The sequence below is a fragment of the Triticum aestivum genome, chromosome 7A (genome assembly GCF_018294505.1).
Source record: "Triticum aestivum cultivar Chinese Spring chromosome 7A, IWGSC CS RefSeq v2.1, whole genome shotgun sequence".
NCBI lineage: Eukaryota > Viridiplantae > Streptophyta > Magnoliopsida > Poales > Poaceae > Triticum > Triticum aestivum.
The window spans coordinates 399,554,630-399,576,202 of NC_057812.1; positions in this window are offsets into that span (position 1 = coordinate 399,554,630).

The following is a 21,573-nucleotide window of genomic DNA, read 5'->3' on the forward strand; positions in this document are numbered from 1 at the left end:
GAGCGATGGTTGCTTCGTCCGTCGAACTTACTGCTGGGTCTATGTGATTTGTCGGCTCATTGGTCAATGCAAAGAAGTAGAGAAATATCCACAGGGAGTGATGTGGGCAGCTGGAGCAGTGGTGCAAGTCGGCTGTAAAGGGTGTTGTACCTGAGGGACGTTGCTCAACCTTGAGGAGGGCGGCGGGAGGTGGCAACTGCCCACGTCGCGGCAGTGAGCAAGGGATGAAGGCAACCTCACTGGCTTTGTGAGTGAGAACGGCGGGACCCCTGATCGGGACGTGCCGATAGTGGGTTTTCGCCATCGGCGACGGCCACCACATCTACACTAAGCATCCACCCCTTCCCCAAGCGGACTTGATCCACCGGGATGTTAGAGATGTGGCCACAGTCGTTTTGTGCGAGAGAGTGTGAAGAGAGCAACCCCAACAAGCAACCGTGTAGGCTGGCCCGTCCTGACTATGTATAGTGGAACGGTTTCCTTTTCTCTCCATATGAACCTATCATATTGCGTACGTGCCACTGAAGAAAAAGAACTTTATTTATAAATGACGCGGCACCTACTACTCGTTCTCCTATAACCTTGCACTTGGCATCTCCAAAATATTAACCTTGCGATTAGCTCTTCGCCTCTTCGAGAAGTCGAGCAATAATGGTAGTGCAGTATATCTCGTTCTGGCTATATGAGACCGAATGAATTGCTGCACGTCCACCACGTGGGCTAGGGTCAAGTGGCGAGGGAGAGTGCTACATACAGAGCAAAATGAGTGAATCTACACTCTAAAATACGTCTATATACATCAGTGTTTAGAGTATGTACTAGTAGTTCATATTGAAATCTACTAAAGGACATATATATTCCAAACAATATGATATAATCTCTATAACCAAGGTAGTAGGGACGAGGAGTAAACGGAGGGAGTAGTAAATTTTTCTCCTCGTCCTGCGAGCCACCGCGTGCATGGGCGAGGGAGCAGGTGTAAGGTGTAGTAAGCAAGCTTCACCTCATCCCGCGAGCCACTGCGCCCGTGGGCGGGGGAGACAGCGTACTAAGCAAGCTTCTCCTCGTTCTGCGAGTTGACTGGACACATCAAAAGTACTCCAATGTATAGAGCCTTGCCTCTAAGGTAGGACCCACATGGGTTGCCTCTTTTTTAACATAACACGTCAAGTCGCAATTTGTTTGTTCACCCGTGGTAGACGATCCTGCCTCTACCAAGTGGACAACCAGTACACGTGCCAAATTACCACGTGGGCTGCCTTTTTCGTACAGAAATGAGCTCCACCGTGTACCCGCGCGGGTGTGGTTGGGAAAGAGACGGGAGTACGTGCGCCGTGCATGCACCTCTTCTCTTCGTGCACGCCCCCCACCTACGTGGGTGTGTGTGAGAGATACAAACCGCGTTCGTGAGTGTTTTTTTGGGTGGGGGTGGGGTGGGGGTTGATTTTGTGAATTATTTGTGCGAATATGTGTCGATGACATCTCAAACAAAATTTTGCATGCAATGTGTGTGAAATGGAGGCCTATCCATATCATACATAGAGGGTCGGGCAATCAACGAGAAGAGAGGGAGGGGTCATAGCTATTGATAGAGTCGAAGAGAGGATCAAGTGGGTGGGTGCGAGATCGACGAAGAGAGCCATCGAAATTGTGTGTGTGTACAAGTCAAAGATATAGGGCGACTGGCCTACCGGAATGTTAGAGGGCACACGTCAAGTTTGTGTGTGGCAGGGAGACATGACTAGAGCGCTCGATGTATCGGTGTGTGTGTGGGGGAGGGGGTGGTGGGAGGGGTAGGAAGAGGCCTAACTATAGAGGTAGAACGATTCGTTTATGTGTTGAGAAGGAGAGACTCAACTATGTCTTGAGGGAGATCGGTCGACATTCATACATAACTGAAGGATGGGAAATATGATGGGAGAGAGAGAGAGAGGAGAGAGAGAGGGAGGGAGAGGGAGGGAGATGGGTAGAGTGCTGGATGGGTGATAGAGTTGCTTCTCGAAGATGGTGGGAGAGGCCTACTAGACAAACTGAGGGTGGAACTACAATGTTATCAATAAGAGTGGGGATGTGTTTCTGTGTGTGCTTGTGCGTGATAGATCTGTCGGGACGCATCCATGGATGATGAAGGGGAACCATGTTTTGGTAAGCAAACCTAACTAGATCGGTAGATCAATTGTTATTTGTCGGAGGAAGGGAGAGACACAACTAATGAGGTAGATCGATTGACGTGTGGGTAAAAACGAGTTATAAGGACCTAGCTAGCTATATGTTTAGCGAGAGATCGGTCGGTGTACGCCCATTTGTTAGAGGAAAATAAGGCCCAGCGAGACGGATATACAGAGAGAATGGAGCTAGGAGGTGGTGCGAGAGGCCCAACTACTAGCTAGATAGGGGGAGGAGTGTGCGGTTGTGAGAGCGATGAAAAGAGGGGCGAGAGTTTACACATGTGTCTGACCATATGAGAGACACGAGGCAAGGACACATAAAGGAGGAGATTGAAGGTGTGTTTATATGTTGTAGGCACGCATCGCTGAAGAGGTTTATCGATCGGGGTGTGTCGGAAAGGAGTTGTGGAGACTCTGGGAGAACGACCTAAAGAAAAAAAAAATGAATGTGCCCGGTGGATAGAATGCCGAGGGAGGGGGAGGGCGAGGAGGGCGTGTGCATGCACGAGAGAAAGTTAGTGGTAGCTACAAAGGTTAGAGCATTGTGTGGGTGTAAGATACTAACAAAGATCATAATTTGATTTGAAAGCGGATTCATATATTTGAATAGGAGATCATAGTGTTTTAAACATTGCATGCATGAATATAGCGGTGATACACATGTTGTGCACATGTTATACCATAATGTGATAATGCATGGCGTTTGCAACTCATAACTAAATGCCGAACAATCTAAACCATACTATACATCAAACAATCTCACATTTTATTTGAATTTGTCATAATGTGTGGCATTTGCAGCTTACAACTAAATATCGAACAATGTAAACAATACTATATATCGAACATTCTCACATTTTATTTGAATTTGTGGTAATGTGTGGTGTTTGCAACTCACATCTAAATACTTGTAGGCGTAGGGGGCGGGGCACCATACATAATGTGATAAACACATTATACATATGAGACATGGTTTAGATTATGAAGATCTAGCTAGAGCTAGAAATGTAATGTGATTTGAAATCAAAATAAAGTGGATTCAAAAAATCTAGTTCGAGTTCATATAGTACACATAGTTCATATGTAACTCGAGACTAATCATGTGGTGTGCTGTGAAGATAATACACAGACGATGGTTTAACTTGACAATAATGATGATTGTAGATCTTATTAAAACAGAGAAACGAATTCAAATGCTTTGACTTCGCAACAATCATTACTGTAGATCTTATTCAAATAGAGAAACGAATTAAAATTTAGTTCATATTGAAGTGGTAGTATATACGTTTGGAATGCACTAAAACGTTCATTTGAGTAGTAGGTTGCATGCATTATACACGTAGCGAAATATTTTAATTGAACATAACATGAATTCAAAGTTTTGAATGACATTTGTAGGGCGCATTGATTTGGTACAGTACACATTAGGCTTGTCTGAAAATTTCAACCCGCGCCTTGTTAGCCCGAAATATTTAAGATATATCTTTGTCTTGGTGTGCTCCGACAACTCCCTCCATCTCAACCCGCACCTTGCTATTCCGAAATAACAACGCGCACGAAAACTCCCACCTCCTGTGAAATCCCGACATGCGAAATGCCCGTAGGACCCCTGAACCGAAAGAACCGCCTCAAATTGGTGGGGGTACTTTCATAACTTACCCCACATTTCGGACAAGCGCGTCCCTAAGCCGTGGTTCCCCACTGCCATCGCATCCGCCCACCCATTCGTACACCGAGGCCGCGAAAACCCACGACGAAACCCCACACCCTGCTCCGCCGGCCACCCAGCCGGAGCCTCTTCCCCAACGATGTCGTCCACAACAACACCTCGACGTCCCTCATCCATCGTACCGGATGAGGATCCATCGTCAATCTCATCGTCCCGCCGATTCAGCCACCCTGTCCTCCACCTCCAAGGAGCTGCCCCGACGTTTCCCTCGTCTTTCGCTCCACCTCCATTCCCACACCACCGTCTCCACCTGCACCACCGGAAGAGCATAATCATCACCATTTCCTTGGATGAAGCTGCGGCCTAATCGGCGCCACCAAAGAGGTTGTACACTAATCGCCGCATTTTCTTCTTGATTCGATCTCACGGTGCTGCCGGCGCTCGGTCCTGAGCCGACATGGCATGGCTCCATCCACGGCGGCGTCGCCGGCCAATTCCTCCACGACGTCACTCCCTCGGCGGCGACGTCCACATCAGTAGGACCTGCTGCTGCTTTAGCTCTAGCTCGCGCTACTGCTCTGCTCTCGCTCTCGGTCCCCTGCCTGGTCTGCTCTTGCTATTGCTCTTGCTCGCTCTGCTGCTCTCGCTCTTGCGCTTGCTTGCGACGCTGCTCCGATTTAGCTACACTTCACTTCGATGCCGCCGGGGTGAAGGAAGAACCAGCCGCAGCGGGGAGGGGGGCTCGCCGGAGAGGTACCCCACTATCTATCTTAGGGTTCAGGATGGGGGCGGAGGTCACCAGCGGTGGCGTGGCGTTGGCGGGGCAGTGGCGTGGGGATCGCCGGAGAAAAAGCTCGGCACGGGGGGCCTAGAGGGATGGCTGGGGAGGCGGCTGACCGGCAGTGGGGAGTGTTTTCAGGGCGGGCGGGGCGGCGCACCGCCGGCCGCGGGCGGCGGGGGGCTGCTGTTTGGCCGGCTCAGGGGGGTGGAGGTTGAAGATGAACCATAGGCCCTTGATTTTGTATCCATCGGCTGCAAAATCGACTTACCAGAGATGAAAAAGTCAGTCGACCGACGTGTAGCCTCACCTTGCTAGTGCGTTCAGTTTCGACAGCAAAATTCAGTTTCGACCGCAAAATTTAGTTTCGACAGTTAAGTTCAGTTTCGACAGTTAAGTTCAGTTTCGACAGTTAAATTCAGTTTTAACAGTTAAGTTCAGAGATGAGCGGCTGATCTATTTTACATCTAGCACTTTGTGTTTATGTATTTTACGTCATGTATTGGAGATGCTATTAGAATTCCACTCAGGTTAACGTTGTTCATTGTCTCTCTTGTCCTGCTTCAGCCTCAGCGTCGTACAACTCACCGGAGCTGCTCCAACGACGAAACCCTCCATCACAGCGGAGCAGTACCTCGGGCTCCATCTCCAGACGCCTAAGATCTTCTTCCCCTCCTCCGGCAGCCAAGTCAGCCGGAGCATCCTCACCGGCCAACCCAATCACGTTGAGATCGACATGGCTTCGCCAAAGAGGTTGTACACTTGTTGCATCTCTTTTTACTCTATGTGTTACATATATTGTCCACTGAGCACACGGATTTGTTCCTTTAGTGTCTCCTTGAAAGAAAAAACGTAGGAATTTTAATTTTCACTTGTCCTCCTTTCCAAATTCCTATTCATGAAGCACAAGACTAAGAGATAGAAGCATAATAGCATTATAACCGTACATTTTCTTGTGGTTTGACTTAATCTCACCATGCTTCTTTGCATCCTGTGATCTTCCAATTGTTGTGAATCAAACACCCAGATTGGCAGAAATCCTGTGTTTTTAAATTCTCTGTTTTGCACGTGCATTCCTATCCTATTCCTGCCTATTTCCTATCCCTGCATTGTTGGAATCCTCCAATTCAAACGAGCCCTTACAGAATTACTTCTCTTACAGATAGTTGTCAAAGAAAACCTTGCGTGGTTTGTCCCGCTCCTGCTGCGCCGCCGTCCACCCCAGCTCAGCTACTCCAACGATAGAAGGGTCCAGCACAGCAGGGATCGGGCCTCCAGACTGTCTTTCGCCACCTCAGATCTTCTTCCTCGCCGCTGGCAGCCATGAAAACTGCACTACCATCATCAACCGAGCAGATGACCTCGAGGACTACATGGGTCTGCAAGAGAGGTCACACTCTTTCATGTCTGCTTACGTTATGCATCGCTTAATATTACATGCTACTTTATCGTCCTGTTCACCGATTAGAGTCTGAGTCAACTCCAAACTAATGGTCAAACTTGAGTTTTTTAAATGGTTGTGGGGTACATATTGGGGCCGCTATCAATAGTATCTATCTACTATCTGGTTAATCTCCGGTGTCTACTATGAGTTTCATGTTGGGTGGGAAACAAATAGTAAAGAAGCAATTATCTATATTTTTTAACTGAAGCCATTATCTGCCTGCTATTATTGCTTTTGGGTCTATCCACAGGTTGCTACCATCACTCTGGATTTCTGCATGCACTCCTTACATAATCTCACTATGTTTTATTCCTATGCATGACAGTTATTGTAAACAATGGAACTGAACATGTAGAGCAAAAGAGACGAGCCTTGCATGGCAATAAAATTTCATGCAGACGTCGCTCCATGGTAGGCACAAAGGTAGCCCCCCTCCACACATTTCAGATTGTAATCGAGAGGAAGATATATGTTCTGAGGGGGATTCAGAATGAGAAGACAACTCCTATTTACCCCCTGAGGTCTTCGCTCTAACTTGGCATGCTGATGTTGGTTATATCATGCATATGGTGTCTTGCATTGCTTACTTTATACATCAAATATGTCATCTGCTTAGTTTAGACATCCTTTGTGCAAATGCCATCTGTTTAGTTTATTCATCGTTTATGTGAATTATGCAACGCCATCTTGTTTAGCCAGGCATCATATATGTGAATTTTGCAATGCCATCCTGCTTAGCTAGTCATCTTATATGTAAATTATATCAGGCCATCCTTTTTTTCGTTACATATTACATTTGTCAACAATGTTATTACATTCAACTGCTCTTCGTGTGCATCAGCCATTTGACACGGTGATGGCAAATTCTGGAGTGAAAACAAGGTCTTCAGAGCAGACTATGCTATCTGACAAAGCGCATATCTCGCTAGTTATGGATAGCTCCTCAGAGGAGGATTCAGAGACAGATGACCAGTCCTATTCCCCCCCCCCGAGGTGTATGCTCTAACTTGGCAGGGTTATGTTGCTCATATCATGCGTATGGTGTCTCGTATTGCTATGTCATTTGATTAGTTTAGACATGCTTTGTGTGAATGCCACTTGTTCAGTGTCTAATTAACATATATGTGAATTATGCATTGCCATCTTGTTGCAAGACATTATATATGTGAATTATACAATGCTATCTTGTTGCAAAGGCATTATATATGTGAATTATGCAATGCCATGCTGTTTAGCCAATCATCATGTATGTGAATTATATCATGCTATCATTTTTTGTATTACGTGTTCCATTTGTCGACAAAGTTTGTATATTCAACTACCCTTCCTGTGCATCAGCCATTTGAAGCGGTGATGGAAGTATCTGGAGTGAAAACAAGGTATTCAGAGTAGACAATGCTACCTCCTGAAGCAGACATCTTGCTGGTTACAGAGAGCTCCTCAGAGGAGGATTTAGACACTGATGACCAGTCCTATTTTCCCCCTGAGGTCTATGCTCAAACTTAACAGGGTTATATTACCCATCTCATGCATGTTGTCTTGCATTGCTTAGTTTTTACATCATATATGGATTGCCATCTTCTTACTTGCTTACTATATAAATCAAATATTTTAATTATATCATGCCATCATGTTTACATAGTACATACACATCATCTATCTGAATTATGGCATGGCAACCCATTTAATAAGACATCATATTGTTATATAATCTCATCCTGTTTAGTGTTTACAGTCATCATATTTTGAATTATGGCATTCTATCCGTGAATGTATGTGAATCATGGCATGCCAACCTATTTAATAAACACATTATATAGTTATGTCATGTCATCCTATTTACAAAGTCTCATATTTTGAACTATGTCTTTCCATCTTTTTTAGTTAGCCATCATATATGTGAAATTGTGTCATGCTATCCTGTTTGGTTAGACAACATAAATATGAATTATTTCATGCCCTCTTTTATTCCCCACTATCCATTGCACCTGTCTATCATACAATGTCTATACTTTCAATTACTTTTCTTGTTTATCAGCCATTTGAATTGGAGAGTGTGATGGCAGTATCTAAGGGAGTAACAACACGGTCTTCAGAAAAGACAGTGCTACCAGTTGATGCAGATAGAACCATGGTTGTACTTGCCCAAGGACCAGATCCACCACACATAACCTAGACTCTCGCAGATTGTACCCCTACCCAGTTGGATAAAGAACCAGCTACACCCCTTCTAACCCCAACCCCGACAGATAGTAACCCAGTTCCAGTTGACACAGCACCGTGTCCACCACAGAGCACCCAAACACGAGTAGTTAGTAAGGGAACTGCAGTGCCCAAAGCACGAGGACCACCACTCCGAATCCCAACTCAACGTTTAAAGGAGAAGAAGATTTGTTTTCAGGTCAGGTTCTGTAGCTATGGTTCATACTCCTTTGCTCTTGCATGACTATATTTACTCATACCAACTATTTTCAAATTTAAAGGATGGAATTGAAACTCCAATGGCGCAACAGATATGTTTTAAACCTGTTTCTTTAACTGGTTTGCTGTTGTAACCTGCTCTATGTTGATTTCAGTTTCAATTGAATAAACAGTTATGTTCTCATGTCATGCACATTACAAGTGTTGTTATTGCTCTATAGTTACCCACACTTATATTCTGTCTATTCTGCTTTGTCTTGAACAAATATTATTTGAACTGTGTCTCTATCTTGATTTGGCAACAAAAACTAGAATGATATAGACCATAAAGTGACCATGGTACATAGATATTTGTTTGTTTCATGATGTTATCCTGTCCACTTTACTACTGAACTCATTTACCAAAATGAGTTTCATATACAACATGGTAAACATGTGATGTGTCTGCTTGTTTCTCTTTTAGAATGCGGACAAAATATTGGAGAACAGTACCGCGTTATCCAATGGTAAAGGAAGTAATGTAGATAAGGTTCAAGATAGTGAGACATCCCTGTTGGTCTCCAAGAAAGCTGATAAAAACTATCTTGACGACAGTGAGGGAACCCAAACGTCCTGTCTTGATGTAGTGTTCGAGTTACTGGCCATTGCTACTGGCACAAGCTCTTCGAACTCGCTGCCTGAATCAGTTCGTCTTCTTGAGTCTCAACTTCAAGTTGAAAGACATCGATCAGATGTGCTGCGACAGGAAGCTGAAGGACTGAGGAAGTCCCTGCAGAATTCAGATGCATATTTTCTGGTGCAACAGCAAGCGCTGGAGGATTTAAGCGCCAAACAAGAGAAAGTTAATAAACTTGCTAAGCATCTTGCCAGCATTATGGGTACCCAGGATATTGTTTCTTGAGATGTTCTAAAGTGGTTTCAGTTCTGGATTTGTTTTGCTGCGGCGTTTATTTGCGCTGCTCGCCAACTTTGACAGCCAGTGTATATGATATGCTGCTTTGTTCCCTATATTTGCACTGGTGGCGAACTTTGATGCCTAGTGGATGTAATATGTGTAATAGCCGTGATAGCCTAGCGTTAGTTGCTTGCTTATTTATTTCCTTGTTGTCTTGTTTATTTGTTTGCTTGTAGTCATTGTAGTTCTTTTTCCGTGGTTATCTAGTGGCTGCAATAACCTATTTTTTAAAACTAGGCCACAATAACCATGGGCTAATATTTACTGTAGTGACACTGGGCCTCCTACTGGCCATAGAAATAGTGGGCCTTCTATGGGCCGTAGAAACAATGGGCCTTCTGCGGGCCGTATTATCAATGGGCCTTATACGGGCCGTATAATCGATTGGTCAAACATGGGCCAAACATACCGCATTATGGCCGTAAACGGGCTAGAGTTGGAATGTTCGTTCATGGGCCGACCATAATGAGCCATCGTTAATAGGCCGTATTTGATGACGCTATGAAATCGGCCCAACGCGGACCACAAACAGGCTGACTGTAACCACGGGCTGAATTTGGCCCACAAGCAGAAAATGACAGTAACGGGCCGTAAGTAAACGAATGCTGGAAATGAGCCCAAGAATAAATGGGCTCTGAGAAGGCTGAAAGATAAGATGGGCTGGAAACGGCCCAACGGAATAACGGGCCGTTAATGGGTATAAAGTGATACACTGTTCATTACGGGCCAGTTTCAACATGGGCCGTTAATGGGTGTAAAGTGATACACTGTTCATTATAGGCCAGTTTCACCACAGGCCGTTAGTAGGCCAAGAGTTACATAGGGCCTCATAAGGGCCGAAAGACGTCATGGGCCATACATGGGCCAGAAGTGAAAATGGGCTAGAATCATATTGGATGGCCTAGATGATGCTACTGGGCCTAATTCGGATAGGGCGTAACGGGCCTTGGGTTAGCGGGCTGTAAATGGGCTATATTCGAACAGGCCGTTAACATGCTTTCCATGGGCCGGCCCGCCAGCTTTTGACCAAGTCAAATGGGCCGGCCTTTTCACAGGAATGGGCCTCTGTTGGGCCGTGCCACGTGTCGACATATCATAGGCGCCTTCCGTCCAATGAGTGGTTGACATCTGTCCCAATGATGAGACGACACGTGTTTCCTCCAGCCAATGATGATTTTACACGTGGAAAATCCCCATTGGTCGGGGCTGTTAACGGGTTATCGGATCCAAAACCCGACCCCGTAGCTTAACGGCATTCCTTTACGGTGGATGCCACGTGTCGGTCACCCTTGACGAAAGCACTTCTGTGACGCGCGATTTATCGTCATGGAAGTGGACACTTCCGTGATGATAATTTTGGTAATGTCATCGAACACTTCTACGACAGCACAGGTATGACTATCTTGATTCTGTCATAAATATGTCATGGATGTACATGCATGACAGAAAACGCGACCTACTATGACAAACACGTATCATCACGGAAGTGTATTTTTTTGTAGTGTATTATTACCTTCATATCTCAAAACAATCATCAAGCATCAAACTTCTCTTAGTATTCAAAACACTCATAAGATTTTTTTTACTAATCATGAACACCTAGCATATTAGGATTATTTAAGAAAATTACCATGCTATTTAAGACTCTCAAAATAATCTAAGTGAAGCATGAGAGATCAATAGTTTCTATAAAACAAATCCACCACCATGCTCTAAAATATATAAGTGAAGTACTAGAGCAAAACTACAATTCAAATGATATAAGCGAAGCACATAGAGTATTCTAACGAATTCCAAATCATGCATGGTTCTCTCAAAAGGTGTGTACAACACGGATGATTGTGGTAAACTAAAAAGAAAATACTCAAATCATACAAGACGCTCCAAGCAAAACACATATCATGTGGTGAATAAAAATATAGCTCCAAGCAAAGTTACCGATAGAAGTAGACGAAAAGAGGGGATGCCTTCCGGGGCATCCCCAAACTTTGGCTTTTAGGTGTCCTTATATTATCTTGGGGGTTCCATGGGCATCCCCAAGCTTACGCTCTTGCCACTCATTGTTCCATAATCCATCAAATCTTTACACAAAACTTGAAAACTTCACAACACAAAACTTAAAGTAGAAAATCTCGTGAGCTCCGTTAGCGAAAGAAAACAAAACACCACTTCAAGTTACTGTAGTGAACTCATTCTTTATTTATATTGGTGTTAAACCTACTGTATACCAACTTCTCTATGGTTTATAAACTATTTTACTAGCCATAGATTCATCAAAATAAGCAAACAACACACAAAAAACAGAAACTGTCAAAAACAGAACAGTCTGTAGTAATCTGTAGCTAGCTCAAGATCTGGAACCCCAAAAATTCTAAAATAAATATCTGGACGTGAGTAATTTATCTATTAATCATATGCAAAAATAATTAACTAAATATCTCCTTCGAAATAAAAATGGCAGCAGTTCTCGTGAGCGCTAAAGTTTCTGTTTTTTACAGCAAGATATCAAGACTTTCCCCAAGTCTTCCCAACGGTTCTACTTGGCACAAACACTAATTAAACACAAAAAGCACAACCTAAACAGAGGTTAGATAAATTATTTATTAATAAACATGAGCAGAAAGCAAGGAATAAAAATAAAATAGGATTTCCTCCCAACAAGCGCTATCGTTTAACGCCCTTAGCTAGGCATAAAAAGCAAGGATAGATCTAGGTATCGCCATCTTTGGTAGGCAATCAATAAGTGGCTCTCATAATAGATTCATAATGTAATTTAATTTTCTTTCTAGGAAAGTGTTCCATGCCTTTCCTTAACGGAAATTGGAATCTAATATTTCCTTCCTTCATATCAATAATTGCACCAATCGTTCTAAGGAAAGGTCTACCAAGAATAATAGGACATGAAGGATTGCAATCTATGTCAAGAACAATAAAATCTACGGGTAAATAATTCCAATTTGCAACAATAAGAACATCATTAATTCTTCCCATAGGTTTCTTAATAGTGGTATCTGCAAGATGCAAGTTTAGAGAGCAATCATCAAAATCACGGAAACCTAACAAATCGCACAAAGTATTTAGAATCGTGGAAACACTAGCACCCAAATCACATAAAGCATAGAACTCATGATCTTTAATTTTAATTTTAGTAGTTGGTTCCCACTCATCATAAAGTTTTCTAGGGATAGAAACTTCCAATTCAAGTTTTTCTTCATAAGATTGCATCAAGGCATCAACAATATGTTTAGTGAACGCTTTATTTTGACTATAAGCGTGAGGAGAATTTAGCACGGATTGCAACAAGGAAATACAATCAATCAAAGTGCAATTTTCATAATTAAATTCCTTGAAATCCAAAATAGTGGGTTTAGCAACATCTATGGTTTTAATTTCTTCGATCCCACTTTCATCAATTTTAGCATCAAGATCTAAAAACTCCGAATTCATGGAATGCCATCTAGGTAAAGGTGGATCATATTCAGTCCCATCATTATTAAGATTCATATTGCAAAACAAAGATTTAATAGGGGACACATCAATAACTTTTATATTTTCATCTTTATTTTCATAGGGATCCGGTTTAGCGGCCATCCTCTTAACTAAGGTAGCCTGCTTATCCGAAATTTCAGCAGTCAATTTCTCAAGACGAGCAATTTGGGATCTTAAACCATCAAATTCTTTAGACATATCATCGAGCTCTTTATTCATGAAACTCGTAAAACTTTTTTGTTCCTTAAGATCGTTTATAAAGAAACTATTATGCTCGAATTCCAAGACCATAAAACTCCTATCGTTGTTTTTGATTTCTTCTAACCTTTTAAGGTGAAGATCACCAAATCGGGGTAGAGCCATCAAGACAAGCAAGCAATCCAACACACAAGCAAACAAAAAGCAAGCGGGCAAAAAGAGGCAAATAGAGAAAGAGAGGGAGGATAGAGCGAGAGAGGGCGAATAAAACGGCAAGGGTGAAGTGGGGGAGAGGAAAACAAGAGGCAAATGGCAAATAATGTAATGCGGGAGATAAGGATTGTGATGGGTACTTGGTATATTGACTTTTGCGTAGACTCCCTGGCAACGGCGCCAGAAATACTTCTTGCTACCTCTTGAGCACTGTGTTGGTTTTCCCCGAAGAGGAAGGGATGATGCAGTAAAGTAGCGTAAGTATTTCCCTCAGTTTTTGAGAACCAAGGTATTAATCCAGTAGGAGGCTACACGCGAGTCCCCGCACTTGCACAAACAAATAAATCCTCGCAGCCAACGCGATAAGGGGTTGTCAATCCATACACGAGCACTTATGAGAGTGAGATCTGATAGATATGATAAGATAATATTTTTGGTATTTTTATGATAAAGATGCAAAGTAAAATAAAAGCAAAGGAAATAACTAAGTATTGGAAGATTAATATGATGAAGATAGACCCGGGGGCCATAGGTTTCACTAGTGGCTTCTCTCAAGAGCATAAGTATTTTTCGGTGGGTGAACGAGTTACTGTTGAGCAATTGACAGAATTGAGCATAGCTATGAGAATATCTAGGTATGATCATGCATATAGGCATCACGTCCGAGACAAGTAGACCGACTCCTGCCTGCATCTACTACTATTACTCGCTATCCAGCATGCATCTAAAGCATTAAGTTCATGAAAACAAATTAATGCCTTAAGCAAGAGGACATGATGTAGAGGTATAAACTCATGCAATATGATGAAAATCCCATCTTGTTATCCTCGATGGCAACAATACAATACGTGCCTTGCTTCCCCTACTGTCACTAGGAAAGGACACCACAAGATTCAACCCAAAGCTAAGAACTTCTCCCATTGCAAGAAAGATCAATCTAGTAGGCCAAATCAAACTGATAATTCGAAGAGACTTGCAAAGATAACCAATCATACATAAAAGAATTCAGAGAAGATTCAAATATTGTTCATAGATAGACTTGATCATAAACCCACAATTCATCGATCTCAACAAACACACCACAAAAAGAAGATTACATCGAATAGATCTCCACAAGAGAGGCGGAGAACATTGTATTGAGATCCGAAAAGAGAGAAGAAGCCATCTAGCTAATAACTATGGACCCGTAGGTCTGAGGTGAACTACTCACACTTCATCGGAGGGGCTATGGTGATAACGTAGAAGCCCTTCGTGATGGATACCCCCTCCGGCAGAGCTCCGGAACAGGCCCCAAGATGGGATCTCATGGATACAGAAAGTTGCGGCGGTGGAATTAGGGTTTTGGCTCCGTATCTGATCGTTTGGGGGTACGTAGGTATATATAGGTGGAAGGAGTACGTCGGTGGAGCAACAGGGGGCCCACGAGGGTGGAGGGCGCGCCTTGGGGGGGGGGGGGCTAGGCACGCCCCTACCTCGTGGCCTCCTCCTTTGTTTCTTGACGTAGGGTCCAAGTCTCCTGGATCATGTTCGGTGAGAAAATCACGTTCCTGAAGGTTTCATTCCGTTTGGACTCCGTTTGATATTCCTTTTCTTCAAAACCCTAAAATAGGCAAAAAACAACAATTCTGGGCTGGGACTCCGGTTAATAGGTTAGTCCCAAAAATAATATAAAAGTGGATAATAAAGCCCAATAATGTCCAAAACAGTAGATAATATAGCATGGAGCAATCAAAAATTATAGATACGTTGGAGACGTATCAAAGCACTACGTGCATTCTCCTAGGGGGATAGATTGGTTGAAAAAGTCCATCGCTCGTCCCCGACCGCCACTCACAAGGAAGACAATTCAAGAACACCTCATGTTTCAAATTTGTTACACAACAGTTACCATACGTGCATGCTACGGGACTTGCAAACCTCAACACAAGTATTTATCAAATTCACAATTACTCAACTAGCACGACTCTAATATCACCATCTTAATATCTCAAAACAATCATCAAGTATCTAACTTCTCATAGTATTCAACGCACTTTATATGAAAGTTTTTATTATATCCCTCTTGGATGCCCATCATATTAGGACTAAATTCATAACCAAAGAAAATTACCATGCTGTTCTAAAAGACTCTCAAAATAATATAAGTGAAGCATGAGAGTTCATCTATTTCTATAAAATAAAACAACCACCGTGCTCTAGGAAGATATAAGTGAAGCACTAGAGGAAGATATAAGTGAAGTGCATACCCTCAGCCCCGAGGGTGAACTACTCCCTCCTCGTCATGGATAGCGCCGGGATGATGAAGATGGCCACCGGAGAGGGATTCCCCCCTCCGACAGGGTGCCAGAACGGGTCTAGATTGGTTTTTGGTGGCTAAAGAGGCTTGCGGCGGCGGAACCCCCGATCTAGGTTTCTTTCTAGAAGTTTGGGGTTATATAAGACGTGTTGGAGTCGGGAACAAGTCAGGGGTGTCCCCGAGGCGGCCACGAGGTAGGGGGGCGCGCCCCCACTGTCGTGGTGGCCTCGGGACTCTTCTGGCCCATCTCTGGTACTCCGTGGGCTTCTTCTGGTCCAAAAATGATCTCCGTGAAATTTCAGGTCAATTGGACTCCATTTGGTTTTCCTTTTCTGCAAAAATCAAAAACAAGGAAAAACAGAAACTGGCACTGGGCTCTAGGTTAATAGGTTAGTCCCAAAAATCATATAAAATAGCATATAAATGCATATAAAACATCCTAGATGGATAATATAATAGCATGGAACAATAAAAAATTATGGATACGTTGGAGAAGTATCTGTGAAGTGTGTGCAGAACTAGTGCACTGTAAAAGTAGCAGATAGCAGGTGGCTGGAAAATAAATGACTGGAGACATATGATTTCTCTACAACATTGCTTGGCAAACAAAATTATATTCTACTCCGTATGATTTTGTAATATATGAGCATAGGAAATGTAGTTACTCCTCCAGCACACCACCACATGTGGTCCTATCAAGATAACAATCGACTGAAAATAAATAGGCCAGTCAATTTTTTTATGAACCGTCCGATCTATAAGGAATGGGCAGATGGCCTTCGTCTTCCTCCTGCTAGTCACTGTTGACGATCTTTCTCGAACCGCCAGCGACCACCGGCCCAGACCCTGCCTCCGCCGCCCCACCCTCCCCTTGACCTCACACCACCGCCGTGCTTGGCAGTGCCCCAAGGCTATCCCTTTAATCCCGGCCAACCTCCAGATCGGGCACGAGCAGCTCTAGGCCCCACACGCCCCTAAGATAAGCACTGAGGCGCTGCTTCCCCAGCGTAATAGGCAGACTATCGCCTGTTACACCGAGGAATGCTTTCGTTAATTGGGAATCAACTGACCAAGAATTGAAATCCAGGGGGGCAACGGACCTCTAGCTAAGGTGAAATAGTATATGAGGAGAAACCTTGTGCATCGCGAGTTACTAGGAACATCTAGTACCAAGAAGAAGTGGTCAACTAGTGTCTTCTGTGGGATGAATACTGTGCAAGCAGACACATAAGATTTGCAAGAATAAGGGAAGAGGAGTACCATTTTTGGTTTCCGGTGTGGTCTCCTCCACATGTCGTGGCGATCTTCTTCTTTTTGCCAGGGAACTGATGTTCCGGAGGAGGGTGCAAGCTTGGACGAACCCATGGCCAAATTGTTGACTGTGTTGCTGTGGCTGTATGTCAGCGGAGGGGAAGCAGATCTAAGGCGGCAAAGGACGGCATAGTAGGAACAGCTCCGGTGCGATGGACGGTGGCGAAGTTGGAGCGGCAGCGGTGAGGCGCAGGACGGCATGGTTGAACTGGCTCGGGTACGGACGGCTCGGCCTCGGCTTCAACTACTAGCCATGGAGGGTGTTGCGGTTGAGGTTGCGGTGGAGAACGACATCGGGGTATCAGCTCCGGCGTGATGGAGGAGGGCGACCGTTGATGGGTGGGATGGGGTGGTGGACGGAGGACGCCAGGGTTTCGCGGCTAGTGGAGAGGTAGTTTTGGCGCCCACGGAGTATGAATGGGGAATTAGACGGGGGGGGGAGCAAAGGGAGATCCATGTTTCGGTATGGGACGCGCTTGTTTTTGGCTTTTTTAAACAGATGGGACACGCTTGTTTGAAATTTGGGGAAAGTACAAACTTCACCCCCCTCTTAAATTTCGGACCTACTGCGGGTCGGGGTAGGATGGTAATCCCAGGTGTCCAAATAGTGGGCGGGAGCGATTTCGGCCGTGCGCATGTGTGCTTAGGCGGCCATTGTGTATGAATATTTTTCGGAGGCAGTTGTGTGGCCTCTAGATGAAGCAACAAACCTACCCCGCTTTAGACCTTTGGACGTTGGGCCGGTAGGTTTCATGGGTCAGAGTTAGAAAAGTAATTTCCTTCTACCACCAAACATTGGTCTCACGCGGTTTCGGGCGAGTAGAGGTTCTTTTGGCGCTTCGTTTGAATTTTGAAACAGAAGCATTCACGTTTAGAGTACTCTTGAACTTTGAGGATTAACCTAAATAGACAATGTTAAATTTGACCTTGTATGTTTGAAAACCTTATTAAATTATCTGCTTCTTTTTGAAATTTTGACACATGGAAATCCTATAACTACGATTATTTTGGAATGGAGAAGCTAAATTTGAATCTACTTTGTGCACGACTATATATGCTATTATGTAGAAAATCAGAGCAAAGATTGGCGCCCCCATAACTTAGGTATGATTTACAAATGCCATGATATCAAATGCAAATAATTGAATGGACTTCATGTTGAATTCGATTTTTTAAACCACCTTAAATTGAATTCAAATGTATGCTAGTTCATAGCTAGCTATTTATAATGTTCATTGTGTAACTTTCTTATGTATAATGTGCTTTACACACACAACATGAACTATACTCATGTTTATATTCGATTGCTAAAGCGATGCATTGTCTGGAGTTCAAAATACTAGCTATGTGGGTCAAATATGTCGAATAATAATATAGACATGCTCAAATTCAATAGAATCTAGATGTCTGATGGATCAATGACCGTTCCTTCCGCGAATTGCAAATATCATGATCCCATCCTAATATTTGGATACAATTTATATCTTTAATCAATGTGTACATCAGTCTTTTACGTGTAGTTTCACTCTCCATTGGTGGTCTCTCACACATGCTCACACACTCTCTCCCGAGGAGGTCTTGTGTCGTCCGCCTCGCGAGGCTTGGCCCCTCGCGAGGGTCTTGAGTCCTTGCTGGTGAAGATGGGCCATATGAGCCCCCGCGCATAGCCACACCGTGGGCCGCAGGCAGGCAAGTCTGGGGACCCCCGTTCCCAGAACACCGACAGTAGCCCCCGTGCCCAAGGCGCGCTCGGTCTTGGCTTCGAGGAGAAGCCAAGGGGCAAGTGCGGAGCGCCGCGGGCCCCAAAAGCTATGGCCTTGGTCGACGTGTGGCGGTTGATTGGATGTGGGCGTCTCTGCTTCTCCGCTTCCCCATGCAGCTCCTCCAGTGACATCGACAACTCCTGGTGGTCCAGCGACCCTCCCGAGCTTTACGAGACTCTGGAGACAAGCGACGACAGCTAAGTGCCCCAAGCTCTCGCCGAGCCCGGAGCAGGGCTGCAGCGTCAGGCCGCCGCCGCCGCTGATCTGGATGAGGTTGGCGCCGGCCTCTGGTGGCCCACTGTTGATGATGGCGTCATCCTCAGGGCACGCGTAGTTAGGACTCCCTAAGTTCTTGTCTTCCGTGCCCTGCGTGGAATCAAAAAATGGACCCCGCTGGGGCGTGTAAGGCGTCTGTAGTGTCCTTTGTTGACATTATCCTTATGATGAAATTGTGTGTGCACGTGCTCCGTTCCGGCTCGGTTTCCCCTTTCCGACCTCGCGGCGGCGTGGTGCTCTACCCCGACATGTCCCGGTCCCTAGCCAGGCTTCAGCCGTCGCTGGTATGCCAGGTTGCGTGCCGTGGTCAAGGCCAGGAGGTGAGCGACCTGAGGTCCAGTAAGAGCCCCTGAGACGCGATGCTGAGGAGGCCCCCTTTGGCCCGCAAGCGACCACCGAGAGGTAGGAGAGGGAGACTCATCGCCGCAGCGGGGCTACACAAATGAGAACTCTACGCTGTAGCGGTTGATTGAGCGCGAAACTTATCTTGGCAATCTGGGGTTGGTCCCTCGCGAGACGCCAGGCTTGGGAGTCGACCGCTGCTGAGTAGCTAGGTCAGGCCCGTGCGGGCCTCCCCCTCCTCTCCATGTTCTTCTTGGTGCTCTACGTCCTCAGGTCCCGGCCCTCGAGCGAGCTCAGCCGCTGCTGGTATGCCAGGTCGCGTGCCATGGTCAAGGCCACGGGGTGAGGGCTGGAGAGCCAGTAAGAGCTCCTGAGACGCGATGCTCAGGAGCCCCCCTTTTAACACGCAAGCAGATCACATGAGAAAAGAGGGAGAGTCCGCGGTACCACCTACTGTAGCCTTCAGGAAGTTCCTGCAAGTTAGCGCGAGGAAGGGCACCGATCGTCGTGGTGTTTGCCGATCCGCCTCTGGTACGTGGGAGGGGACTCCCTGCTGCGAAGAGCCCCTGGGGCGTGTACAGCCCCGCCCTGACATGTGGCTTGCACAGTAGGGCTAGACGAGGTGTGTCTGGGCACTCGTGAGCTGGCGCGGGACTCACGAGGCCCTACCTCAAGGCGGGTTGCGCCTGTTCTTTATTACTATTCGTTGTCTTGGACCTACGAGGTGGTCAGGCAACCTACGCCGAACGAATCTCCTGAGGTTATCGTTTAAGAAGCCAAGCACCAACGGCCCCGGGAGGTGACGTGAATGGGGCCGGCCCGCCAGACAGAGCTCGGCCGCTGGATTTATCGACGTTGCAAGGACGGGCCCGAGCACAGACGTCGTGCCTAACCCTCTCACGCGAAGGGTCCTGAAGAAAGAAGACCGGCGCGCGGCTCTCGCGATGGGCGACAATCAAGAAGGTGATAGTCATAGATAGATTAAGCATGAAAGGCAACCTAGCTCAGGTAAATGCATAAACAATACGCGCCACTGGGTTCGGCCCGAGCGGCTTGGGGATGATGCAGCCCGAGGGGCGCCCCCAGCAAGGTAAGCTAAAGACATAAACAAGGAAAGATACATGCCACAGGGACGGACCCACACGGCCTGGGAATAATGCAGCCCTCTGGGCGCTCCCAGCTAAATGAACTAGGAAAATGTCACCTGATTCCATTGATGAAGGGGTGTTGAGGCAGCTGAAGGTACGCGGCGAAGGGGTTGCCACTCACGAGCAACCGGGGCCTTGAGCCTCGGGAGGCTCTAGGGTCCAGGCGGTTCATTGAGGACCGTCTCCATCTCCGCCAGGACTGCGTGGTGCCTGGCCTCCTGACCCACCATGATGCTCCGCAGGTTGCACTGGAAGGCAGCAGCCACGCTCGGCAGGCCGAACGACATGTGAACGTAGCTGTGAGGTGGACCTTCACAACACCCAACACGTGAAGGCCAGAAGCGCTCCTAAGATGCAGCTCGGTTGAGCCCTGGTATGTCGATGCACACGCGCAGCTCACCACCCTCGCCTGAGTGGGGAGCAGCGTCAGGTGGGCGGCGGCCGCTGCGTATTGCTCTTGCTTCCTGAAGCTCCTGAGATACCTTGGTGATGAACTCCTGAGCGCCGAGCGCTCCTTGCCCAGTGTCCTCCTGAGGGAGACGTGCCGCGAAACATGCCTCCAAGTGGTGCCCGAGCGCCTCCCTCGTGACGTTGGCAAGGTCTGAGGCCCTCCAGAAGAGAGCCCCCGAGCCCTGCCCGAGGAGGGCGCCGGACGCGCCTTCCTATGTGTTAGAGGGAGACGCCCCAGGTGCGGGCGCTGATCCTGACAAGGTGCCACTTGCGGTGCTGCCCTCCTGAGGTCCAGCACGGAGTTGCTGCTTCTTCTTCTTGGGGATGACCTCAGGAGGGTACCGAGCTGCATTGTTGCCAGGGTCTTTGATTGATGCTGGTTGAAAGGCATGCTCGAGGGAGAACACCGCATCTCTTTCTTCACAGGGGACTGTGATGATCCCGCCGCTTCCTGGCATCTTGAGGACATTGTAGCTATGGTGCGTTACGGCCATGAACTTGGCCAGGGCTGGATACCCGAGGATGGCATTGTATGGCAGATGGATGTGGGCGACGTCGAAGTCGATGAGCTCCGTGCGGTAGTTGTTACACTATCTGAAGGTGACTGGAAGGCGGACCTGACCGATTGGCGTGGTGGAGCCATCGGTCATTC